The 12667-nt window shown below is 42.3% G+C and overlaps 1 protein-coding gene across 1 annotated transcript in view; it reads right to left on the bottom strand.

Annotated features, from left to right (window-relative positions):
* LOC115112042 (kinesin-like protein KIFC3) overlaps positions 1-9856 on the bottom strand; it is a 77972-nt gene extending 68116 nt beyond the window's left edge. Inside the window, exon 1 of the mRNA XM_029638705.2 lies at positions 9369-9856. The gene's annotated coding sequence lies outside the window, so the exon portion shown is untranslated. The remainder of the gene's footprint in view (positions 1-9368) is intronic.
* Positions 9857-12667: the final 2811 nt, after the last annotated feature.

The following is a 12667-nucleotide window of genomic DNA, read 5'->3' as shown; positions in this document are numbered from 1 at the left end:
AACATCCGCAGAGTACGACCCTGCCTCAAACAGGAAGCGGCGCAGGTCCTAATCCAGGCACTTGTCATCTCCCGTCTGGATTACTGCAACTCGCTGTTGGCTGGGCTCCCTGCCTGTGCCATTAAACCCCTACAACTCATCCAGAACGCCGCAGCCCGTCTGGTGTTCAACCTTCCCAAGTTCTCTCACGTCACCCCGCTCCTCCGCTCTCTCCACTGGCTTCCAGTTGAAGCTCGCATCCGCTACAAGACCATGGTGCTTGCCTACGGAGCTGTGAGGGGAACGGCACCTCAGTACCTCCAGGCTCTGATCAGGCCCTACACCCAAACAAGGGCACTGCGTTCATCCACCTCTGGCCTGCTCGCCTCCCTACCACTGAGGAAGTACAGTTCCCGCTCAGCCCAGTCAAAACTGTTCGCTGCTCTGGCCCCCCAATGGTGGAACAAACTCCCTCACGACGCCAGGACAGCGGAGTCAATCACCACCTTCCGGAGACACCTGAAACCCCACCTCTTTAAGGAATACCTAGGATAGGATAAAGTAATCCTTCTCCCCCCTTAAAAGATTTAGATGCACTATTGTAAAGTGGCTGTTCCACTGGATGTCATAAGGTGAACGCACCAATTTGTAAGTCGCTCTGGATAAGAGCGTCTGCTAAATGACTTAAATGTAAATGTAAATCAAATCGCAAAAGATGAATACAATCGCAATACATATCGTATCAGGAGGTCCCTGGCAATTCCCAGCCCCGACACACACACCACCCGTCTCCTCGCCTCAGAACACAGCCTGTCTCTCCACACTTTCACTCAATAACCTACTACTTGTGATGCCTCGCGGAAAGGCTAGGCAAGGAAAATCAAATCAAAGTGCCGAATACAACAGTTGTCGACGTTACAGTTAAGCCCTTCCCAATGATAAGGATTATATACTGAACAAAAATATAAAAACAACAATTTCACTGACTTACAGTTCATGCAAGGAAATCAGTAAATTTATTAGGCCCTAATCTATTTCATATGGACTGGGCAGGGACTCAGCCATGGGTGGGCCTGGGAGGGCATAGGCCCACCCACTGGGGAGCCAGGCCCAGCAAATCAGAATGAGTTTTTCCCCACAAAAGGGCTTAATTACAGAGAGAAATACTACTCCGTTTCATCAGCTGTCCGGGTGGCTGGTCTCAGACAATCCCGCAGGTGAAGAAGCCAGATGGAGGTCCTGGGCTGGCATGGTTACACGTGGTCTGCGGTTGTGAGGCCGGTTGGACATACTGCTAAATTCTCTAAAATGACATTGGAGGCGGTTTATGGTAGATGTCTGGCAACATCTCTGGTGGACATTCCTGCAGTCAGCATGCCAACCGTACGCTCCCTCAACATGTGGCATTGTGTTGTGTGACAAAACTGCACATTTTAGAGTGTCCTTTTATTGCTCCCAGCACAAGGTGCACATGTGTAATGACTAATGATCATGATTTTTCATTAGCTTATGGATATGCCAAACCTGCCAGGTGGCTGGATTATCTTAGCAAAGGAGAAATGCTCACTAACAGGGATGTAAACACATTTCTGGGTTCTTTTATTTCAGCTCATGAAACATGGGATCAACACTTTACATTAGTAACACACGATATAGTTGGTGAACATATCAGAGTCGGCCAATGTCTAGTTTAACACCCAATGGGCAAAACCGATGTCAAAGCTGACGTGCATACCCATATAACAAAGATACCTGATGTAATTACGCCACGTAAAATTTTGCGCTATATGTGCAACACAGCATTCCTAAACTAGCCCACAATGTCTGCTGTATGGATTGAGCAGTCAACAAGTAAAGCAGTCATTAGAAAGAGTGACAACATTTCAGCGAGACAACTCAAAGGCAAAATCCATTAAAGCCAAGATAATGGAATTCATTACCCTTGACAATCAACCGTTCTCTGTCGTGGGTGATATTGGTGTTCGCGGACTGGTTGAGCACCGGTTAACACTTCCAAGTGCGCTATTTTTCTGATGTTGCCCTACCGGAGTTAGACAGTAATAGCGTCACTGCTATTAGCTTCACAACATACATACATACTATGGAACGTCGTTTGGGTCTTTGGTGGTCAAAAAAGATACAGTAGCACTGTCAAAGCTGTACAAAGCTGTACAAAACAGTCTGCAAACACGATGTGTTTAAAACACCACGTTGGTAATAAAGCATAATTTGTTCGACCGCAACTTCTGGGGTAGCTAGCTTTAGCTTGGTACCTAGCTAGAACCAATACAACCAGCCTAAAAACAATGACCAGTAGAAACTGCTGTCATTTCTGTTATTCTTAGCAATGATTTAGGAATCCTTGTGAGTAAGTATTAGTCTGATTGCCACTTGTTCGCCTATTGAAACTGAACTTCAGGTCATGAAAATAAATAACTAGCCAGCTACTTAACCCTTTTGCCAAAAGCTAACGTTATAAGCAGCCAGCTAGCTTCATCTGGCTAGTCACAATAAGGATTAGGCACAGTAGTGGAATTTGCGGGTTGCCTTCACAATAAAAGTATGTAATTGACAGTGAAGCAAATGACTACAAATAGTAGAATTATGCTATACTTTTATTTTGAAGGCTAACCGCAAAGTCCTCTATTGTGGCTAGCTTCACATAGATGGGTCCGACTACCATTAATAAAATAAGAACCGTCTTATAAATTAGGGCTATTTTAGATGACACCTAGCTATATAGTTAGCTAGCTAACTATATAGCTACTGAAACGTGTAATTTTGCTATGTTTTGGGGAAGAACATTGTTTGCATCCATGAGCTAGCTAGCTTTTTTTATGACCAACACTGTAGGAGCATGAGACAACTTTACCAGCATCATAGCATACGTATCGATAAATCGCTGTGACATGAAATACGAGTGATAGTGTAATCAATGTGTAATAACTACGTAAAAAATGTATGAATGTGATAAATTGTGATGTGCAGTCATTCAGGTCCTGATTGGTCAAATGGTGTTATTTGACACGTCAAATAGTGTTAAATAATACCTTTTTTGACACGTAAAAGACCCAACCGGCGTTCCATAGAAATCCTTGTTGAGAATGAAACGACTGAACAAATGAACAACGAAACAGCACAGCAAGTAAGTGAATAGGTTTTGATGATGTTTTATTGGTAATTGGGATATACGTAAATGCCAACAAAATAATGTTTTGGTCAGTGTGGTGTGTGTGTGTAACCTTTATTTAACTAGTAAAGTCAGTTAAGAATAAATTCCCCGGTCAAACCCGGTCAACGCTGGGCCGCCCTATGTGACTCCCAATCACGGCCAGATGTGATACAGCCTGGATTTGAACCAGGGACTGTAGTGATGCCTCTTGCACTTAGATGCAGTGCCTTAACACACACATGGACACAACGGTCTAACTATTCAACTGTTCTAGAATGCTTAAAAGGCAACAAAATGTTAAATATTGGTATCATTTTTTTTGGCAAGGAAAATCAGATATCGGTATCGGCCAAAAATGTAATATCAGTGCATTACTACTTTACATGTTGCGATTATATTTTTGTTGAGTATAATAAAAAAGAAAAATACTAACAAGAGAATTAAAATAGGCATCACGATATATAATATATAATAAGAGTCAGAGTAGTAAGAATAAGAGTAGCAGAAGCATATGATGAGTGTACAAGTGTATGTGTGTGAAACGTATGTAGTGTATGTGTGTGGGTTTTGTTTCAGTGTAATTGAGCGTGTATATAGTGCAGGGGTCTAGGACTCATTTTGCATGGGGACCGCACTTGGTCTTCAACAAGGTCCGGAGGGCCGCAATGAAAATGGGTTACATTTGCTTGTTGTCAAAATGTACAAAAGAATTGTCCTCTAGCTATCGTTTTTTTGGAATTTGAGACACTCACTGTCATTTTAAAAGTATATTGAGTTTGTTCCACCCCCAAAACAAACTTAATTTATTTACTCAAACCACCCGCAGGCCGTATGTTTGACACCCCTGATATAGTGTAATGTTCTAACCCATGCTCACACTTAAAATAGCCTAGTCATTTTCTTACTGTGTCTTTTAGCCATTAACATGCAGAATGAAGTTAGGCAGTAATCCGCTGTGGCCAACATGGCATGAACATTTCCTAATATAAAATCTACCCCTCTTTCATACACAGTTTAATTGGGCCAGATTAGCTACAGCTGAACTGAGGCTCTGCTGTCGTTTCCACATCTTCTCTTGTTCAGAATCTAATCCGATTTAACAGTTGTGTTGAAATGACCATGAGACTAAGTAGGATGAAGTTGTCAGTTTCCCTAGATCAGGGGTGTCAAACTAATTTTGACACAGGGGCCCGCATTCAGTCTTCAATGAGGTCCGGAGGGCCGCATTGAAAATTGGTTGCATTTCCTCACCATCAAAATGTGCAACAAATAAAATAGTACTTAATCCATCGGTTTTGAATTGCAGATGCTCCCTGAAAAAGTATATTTCACACAACAACAAAAAAAACACCCAGGGGCCAGATTGGACCCCCTCGTGGTCAGTTTTGTGATTCACCTCATAACGAATTGTGGGAAGATAAACTGATCCTAGATCTGTGCCAAAGGGTAACTTCTAACCTGAGCATGCCATCCATGTAGGCTAACCAACATCAGTGCCAAGAGATTGCAGTCCATCTATGTGACAGACACTGCAGCAAACAGCACCACCTACTGGTTATCTGGTAATGTTCACATTCTATAATAATATGCTTCCAATCAGAGCAGTTACATAATGCCTGAATGCATGGAGAAGTCACAACATGCCATCCTTTATATGATGAAAGGGAAAAAAAGTGGTTCACACGCCCCACTCCCTAACCTCATCTCCACTACCGCAGCAAAACAAGTCAAACTGTCCAGGACTTATTTAACAAACAGCCTACAATAGAGCACCAAACCAGAGACTGACTGTGATCCAAACAAACACTATCCTCATGTGTGAGCTCACGCACTTTTGTGCAAACACAGACATGGCACGTTTCGGAACAGATTTCCCTATACAGTGTCTTGGGCAAATATTTTATGGAATACATTGTCTGATGTGTAGCTAGTAGCTACGCACGCACGCACACACACACACACACACACACACACACACACACGGTTGGAGCTACATAATCACTCTGCATGACATGTAATTTCCACGAGTAGTCTCTTATTCTCTTTACAGCCTGTGACTCAACCAGCCCATCGTCCGGAAACCACAGACTGTGTGTGTGTCTGCTCTCTGTCTCCACACCCTCCCAGCCTACACTGGTGTCTTGTCCAACTATACCTTGCTTGGGGGACCAGGATTATTATATATATTTTTAATTATTTAACTAGGCATGTCAGTTAAGAACAAATTCTTATTTACAATGATGGCCTACCAAAAGGCAAAAGGCCTCCTGCGGGGACGGAGGCTGGGATTAAAAATACATATAAATTAAATAAAAATATAGGACAAAACACATCACGACAAGAGAGACAACACAACATAAAGAGACCTAAGACAACAACATAGGTACAAACATTATTCGGCACAGACAACAGCAAAGAGTAAAGACAACAAAACATTACACAAAGCAGCCACAACTGTCAGTAAGAGTGTCTATGATTGAGTCTTTGAAAGAAGAGATGGAGATAAAACTGTCCAGTTTGAGTGTTTGTTGCAGCTCATTCCAGTCGCTAGCTGCAGCGAACTGAAAAGAAGAGCGACCCAGGGATGTGTGCGCTTTGGGGACCTTTGACAGAATGTGACTGGCAGAACAGGTGTTGTATGTGGAGGATGAGGGCAGCAGTAGATATCTCAGATAGGGGGGAGTGAGGCCTAAGTTCTAGAGGGGGGCAGAATTGTGTCTCCATCTATGGGAGTACAACATAACATATTAACTGTCTAAGCAGTTCCCACAATAACTGTCCGAACAGCTAGAGACTTAGCCGACATGCCCTGACCATCTTCCCTCACATCAACATGAAATTGAATTAAATTTTTCTCAGCTATGCAGGTCTAACAGAGAGGGGTAGGGTCAATTTGTTCTGCTCATGACTCCTGCCTCTGGAATGCCATGCCAGTGATGACGCGAGGAGTGGTACTGTAGGGAACATTGAGAATAAAATGGAATGTCCCTGTACTCCCTGTGCTCTAGCGGTATGTATTTTACAAACACAGCCCCCTCTGGTGCAGTAACAACTGGGAGGGCTTTTAAAAACAGTGGTCTGTCAAAATAAGTCCGCCCCACATTGAGCTATTACATTTTCTAACAGTAAGAGGGGAAGGATGTTACACATACATAGTTATTCCTGAAGCAAGATTTGTAACAATCAACAGGCTCTCCATTACCCAGCGTGTAGAAAATCTGCTCCGATGCCAAATCAAGATCCCTATCCCTGACACTTGTCTGTATTTTTTTTTAAGGATAACTCATAAATGATCTAAAAATATAAGTTTATACATTCATTCATTGGCACGGTCTGTAAAGACGACGAGACACACCCTGGTCTCTCAACAAACAGAAATAACATACGTACTAGCTCAGGTGCATCCTGTTTCCGTTGGTCATCCTTGAGATGTTTCTACAACTTCATTGGAGTCCACCTGTGGCAAATTCAATTGATTGGACTTGATTTGGAAAGGCACACACCTGTCTATATAAAGGTCCCACAGTTGACTGTGCATATCAGAGCAAAAACCAAGCCATGAGGTTAAAGGAATTGTCAGTCAAGCTCCGACGAGACAGGATTGTGTCGAGGCACAAATCTGGGGAAGGATACCAAACCATTTCTGCAGCATTGAAGGTACCAAACTGGAAGAAGTTTGGAACCACCAAGACTCTTCCTAGAGCTGGCTGTCTGGCCAAACTGCGCAATTGGGGGAGAAGGACCTTGGTCAGGGAGGTGACTAAGAACCCGGTGGTCACTCTGACAAACCTCCAGATTTCCTTTATTGAGATGGGAGAAACTTCCAGATGGACAACCATCTCGGCAGCACTCCACCAATCAGACCTTTATGGTAGAGTGGCCAGACTCAAGTCACTCCTCAGTAAAAGGCACGACAGTCTGCTTGGAGTTTGCCAAAAGGCACGTAAAGGACTGATTGAGAAACAAGATTCTCTGGAGGAAACCTGGGACCATCCCTACGGTGAAGCATGTCGGAGGCAGCATCATGCTTTGGGGATGTTTTTCAGCTGCAGGGACTGAGAGACTAGTCAGGATCGAGGCAAAGATGAACGGAGTAAAGTACAGATATATCCTTGATGAAAACCAGATACCCGAGAACCACTCCAATTTGCATACCGTCCCAACAGATCCACAGATGAAGCAATCTCAAACGCACTCCACACTGCCCTTTCCCACCTGGACAAAAGGAACATCTATGTGAGAATGCTGTTCATTGAACACTGAGCTGTAGTCAACACCATAGTGCCCACAAAGCTCATCACTAAGCTAAGGACCCTGGGACTAAACACATCCCTCTGCAACTGGATCCTGGACTTCCTGACAGGCTACCCCTAGGTTAAGGGTAGGCAACAACACGTCTCCCACACTAATCCTCAAAACTGGGGCCCCTCAAGGGTGTGTACTTAGTCCCCTCCTGTACTCCCAGTTCACCCATGACTGCGTGGACACAACAATGGGAGGCCTGATCACTGACAACAATGTTGTGGATAGCCTATAGGGAGGTCAGAGAACTGGCAGTGTGGTGCCAGGACAACAACCTTTCCCTCAAACTGACCAAGACAAAGGAGCTGATTGTAGGCCCCCATGATCATCAACAGGGCTGTAGTGGAGCAGTCGAGAATTTCAAGTTCCTTGGTGTCCACATCACCAAAGAAGTATCATGGTCCAAACACACCAAGAGTCGTGAAGAAGGCACGAAGCAACCTTTTCCCCCTCAGGACACTGAAAAGATTTGGCATGGGTCCCCAGATGCTCAAAAAGTTCTACAGCTGCACCGTCGAGAGCATCCTGACCTGTTGCATTACCGCCTGGAATGGAAACTGCTGGGCATCTGACCATAAGGCGCCACAGAGGGTAGTGCATACAGCCCAGTACATCACTGGTGCCAAGCCTCCTGCCATCCAGGACCAATATAATAGGCCATTTCAGAGTTAAGCCCATTCAATTGTCAGAGACTCCAGTCACCCAAGTCATAGACTGCTTTCTCTTCTACCGCACGGCAAGCGGTACCAGAGCGCCACATCTAGGACCAAAAGGCTTCTTAAGAGCTTCTACCCCCAAGCCATAAAACTGCTGAACAATGAATCAAATGGCCATCGGACTACTTACATTGACATTGTTTATTTTTTTACTTTAGTTTATTTTGGTCAATATTTTCTTAACTCTTCTTGAACTGCACTTTTGGTTAAGGGCTTGTAAGTAAGAATTTCACAGTAAGGTCTACACTTGCTGTATTCGGCGCGTGTGACAAATAAAGTTTGATTTACTCCAGAGCGCTCAAGACCCCAGACTCTGCAAAGCTGTTATAAAGGCAAAGGGTGGCTACTTTGAAGAATCTCAAATATATTTTTGTTCCATGTGCCATTTCAGTTTGTCTTCACTATTATTCTACAATGTAGAAAATAGTAAAATAAAGAAAAACCCTTGAATGAGTAGGTGTGTCCCAACTTTGACTGGTTACTGTATATAAATGTGATTTCAGTATTTTATAAATTAGGGGGAAAAAATTATATACTGATTTTTTTTGTCATTGTGGGGTATTGTGTATAGATCGATAAGGGACAAATACTACTGAATCATTTATAGATGTAGGCTGTAACAAAATGTGGAAAATGTCAAGGGGTCTGAATACTTTCTGAAGACACCGTGTGTGTAATGTAATGTATGATATATATTTTATACGAGTGGGCGCGCACACACACACACTAATCCCGTGCACTGTCCCACAGCTCAGCACTGAAACGAAAACGCTGGGAACATTTTTGTTTGACAGAAGAGGGAGGCTTTTTGACAAGCGTGGAAACGGCTGGAATGGTGTGAACCACGGCTGTTTCCAGTGAATTGGATAAGCTCCGTTGCCATTTTCTGTAAACACCGAAAACAAAACGAGGCAATTTGATAATGTGGCTTTGGGCTGTAGTCTAGGGCGCCTTGCCAAGTAGCCTAATATTGATAGTCAATATCACTAATTAAACAGCACGACCACATCAGTGTGCAACTCGCGGTTTGAAAAAATTGTTAATTACAAACCAACATTATTTTGACAAGGCAACTACAACTTATTGTGTAAACAAAAACGTGTGTGCAAATTTGACAAACAATTTACTATAAATTGCGAAATGGAAAGCAAACAATGTGCTAGAGGAAAGGAAAATAGTGCAAAGTTTGTAACTCTTACCTCTCGGTCCAACACGCGAAACCTCGCCTTGTTATTTTATCCGTAAATTGACCAAATAAATCAACCTCACATCAATAGTCTCAATCAAAAAGCGGTTGGACTGTGTTGTGGAGTCCAAAACCCCGAAGTAGCCTATCCAGAGTTCAGTGGAGCAAATATTTCCGTTAATTTTTTTTTTTTTTCGGCTACGGCCGAAAGTCAAGTCTCCTCGCGATTTGGAGTGGAATTCACCAGCTGACAGCGCTTCAGAGACCGTGACGTAGGTCAGACATGGTCGCGTTCAAACCAACTCGGAAATCTCAGACTTCTGACTTTAGTGCGTTCACGACAACTATGTACTCGGGAAAAGACAAGCTCAGAATGGGAAAAATAGTTTTGAACGGTCATCCACATCTTTCGAAAGAGCTTCAACTTTCCCAATGACCGAGGTCATGATTTGACCAATGATATTTTCGAGTTCGCAGACGGTTATCTTCTGCTCTGTTCCACCAATCCAGTAAATGTGGATGCGGAGTTAAACTGGAGTTAAACTGGCCTTGCTAACGTTCAAAAGCGGAAGTCGTGTCACAGGCTCTCGTTCCATTTAACCTGAAAACCGGAACATTCGGTTGTTGTGGACTCGCAAATGATATTTGTCAACAGAATATATTTTCCCACAACTTGTTCCCTTGACTTTCTCATTGGTCCAAAAAACTACAGCACAATGAATGCATTTGTTTTTACTGATCTGTGCTGTGGTTTACTCACGCTAATGTCCTGTTTAGCAGACCAGTCAAAAGCTCAAAACTTAAGCAAAACAGTTGTCACTATGCTCTGAAACGTCTTAATTACCAACCAGTGGTCTTAATGCAAATCATGAGATCATTAAAGATGTATATCAAATAATCACTTTGTCGCCTTTAGTTTACCACAGCTCTGATCTATAGCGGCTGGCACACTGGCAGTAGGATGCAGGAGGACAATCTCTTTCTCTCTCTTTACCCAATCTTCACTAAGCCAATATTTTTTTATTATTTACAAGCTACTTACATATAATGCATTCACCCGCATACCTATAACAATATTAGGCAAATCATCATCTATAAAACATTCCTCTTCTTCATTGTCAAAAATCAATCTGAATCTAACAAGGGAGCTTACGTATCCAGTTGTATTCAGCTGTTGGTTCCAAATATATTATTTTAAACAATATATATATATATATATATATATATATATATATATATATATATATATACAGTTGAAGTCGGAAGTTTACATACACTTAGGTTGTAGTCATTAAAACTTGTTTTTCAACCACCCAAAATGTATTGTTAACAAACTATAGTTTTGGCAAGTCGGTTAGGACATCTACTTTGTGCATGACACAAGTGATTATTCCAACAATTATTTACAGACATATTATTTCACTTCTAATTCACTGTATCACAATTCCAGTGGGTCAGAAGTTCACATACACTAAATTGACTGTGCCTTTAAACAGCTTGGAAAATTCCAGAAAATTATGTGATGGCTAATTGACATAATTTCAGTCAATTGGAACTGTACCTGTGGATGTATTTCAAGGCCTACCTTCAAACTCAGTGTCTCTTTGCTTGACATCATGGGAAAATCAAAAGAAATCAGCAAAGACCTCAGAAAAAAATTTGTAGACCTCCACAAGTCTGGTTCATCCTTGGGAGCAATTTCCAAATGCCCAAAGGTACCACGTTCTAAAGCCATCACATAGGCTAATTGACATAATTTCAGTCAATTGGAACTGTACCTGTGGATGTATTTCAAGGCCTACCTTCAAACTCAGTGTCTCTTTGCTTGACATCATGGGAAAATCAAAAGAAATCAGCAAAGACCTCAGAAAAAAAATTGTAGACCTCCACAAGTCTGGTTCATCCTTGGGAGCAATTTCCAAATGCCCAAAGGTACCACGTTCATCTGTACAAACAATAGTACGCAAGTATAAACACCATGGGACAACGCAGCCATCATACCGCTCAGGAAGGAGACACGTTCTGTCTCCTCGAGATGAATGTACTTTGGTGCGATAAGTGCAAATCAATCCCAGAACAACAGCAAATGACCTTGAGAAGATGCTGGAGGAAACAGGTACAACAGTATCTATATCCACAGTAAAACGAGGTCGATATCGACATAACCTGAAAAGCTGCTCAGTTAGGAAGAAGCCTCTGCTCCAAAACCTCCATAAAAAAGCCAGACAGCGGTTTGCAACTGCACATGGGGACAAATATCGTACTTTTTGGAGAAATGTCCTCTGGTCTGATGAAACAAAAATAGAACTGTTTGGCCATAATGACCATCGTTATTTTTGGAGGAAAAAGGGGGAGGCTTGCAAGCCGAAGAACACCATCTCAACCATGAAGCATGTGGGTGGCAGCATCATGTTGTAGGGATGCTTTGCTGCAGGAGGGACTGGTGCACTTCACAAAATAGATGGCATCCGGGGGTTTGAAAATTATGTGGATATATTGAAGCAACATCAAGACATCAGTCAGGAAGTTAAAGCTTGGTTGCAAATGTGTCTTCCAAATGGACAATGACCCCAAGCATACTTCCAAAGCTGTGGCAAAATGGCTTAAGGACAACACGTCAAGGTATTGGAGTGGCCATCACAAAGCCCTGACCTCAATCCTATAGAAAATGTGTGGCAGAACTGAAAACGTGTGTATGAGCAAGGAGGCCTACAAACCTGACTCAGTTACACCACCTCTGTCAGGAGGAATGGGCAAAAATTCACCAAATTTATTGTGGAAGGCTACCCGACGCGTTTGACCCAAGTTAAACAATTTAAAGGCAATACTACCGAATACTAATTGAGTGTATGTAAACGTCTGACCAACTGGGAATGTGACGAAAGAAATAAAAGCTGAAATAAATCATTCTCTCTACTATTATTCTGACATTTCACATTCTTAAAATAAAGTGGTGATCCTAACTGACCTAAAACAGGGAATTTTTACTAGGATTAAATGTCAGGAATTGTGAAACTGGGTTTAAATGTATTTGGCTAAGGTGTATGTAAACATCCAACTTCGACTGTGTTTGTGTGTGTATGTGTGTGTATATATATATATATATATATAGCTTTCATTTCCAAAATGGTTCAGTGTGTCTGATACTTTTTCAGTTGAAAAAGACACCAAAAGCACATCCAGTCGACTGAAAAATATCCATGTTAAAAACATGTTAAAAACATGAACTATGGGCATGATCCCTGAGCTTTACACTTAAGGACTGGATTCAATCCGTATCGCGGAAGTATCTAGGAAGATCTGCATTAAAAT

Source organism: Oncorhynchus nerka, linkage group LG27 (genome assembly GCF_034236695.1).
Source record: "Oncorhynchus nerka isolate Pitt River linkage group LG27, Oner_Uvic_2.0, whole genome shotgun sequence".
Classification (NCBI taxonomy): Eukaryota; Metazoa; Chordata; class Actinopteri; order Salmoniformes; family Salmonidae; genus Oncorhynchus; species Oncorhynchus nerka.
Note: the sequence above shows the minus strand (reverse complement) of the source record. Positions and strands in the feature narration are given on the sequence as shown.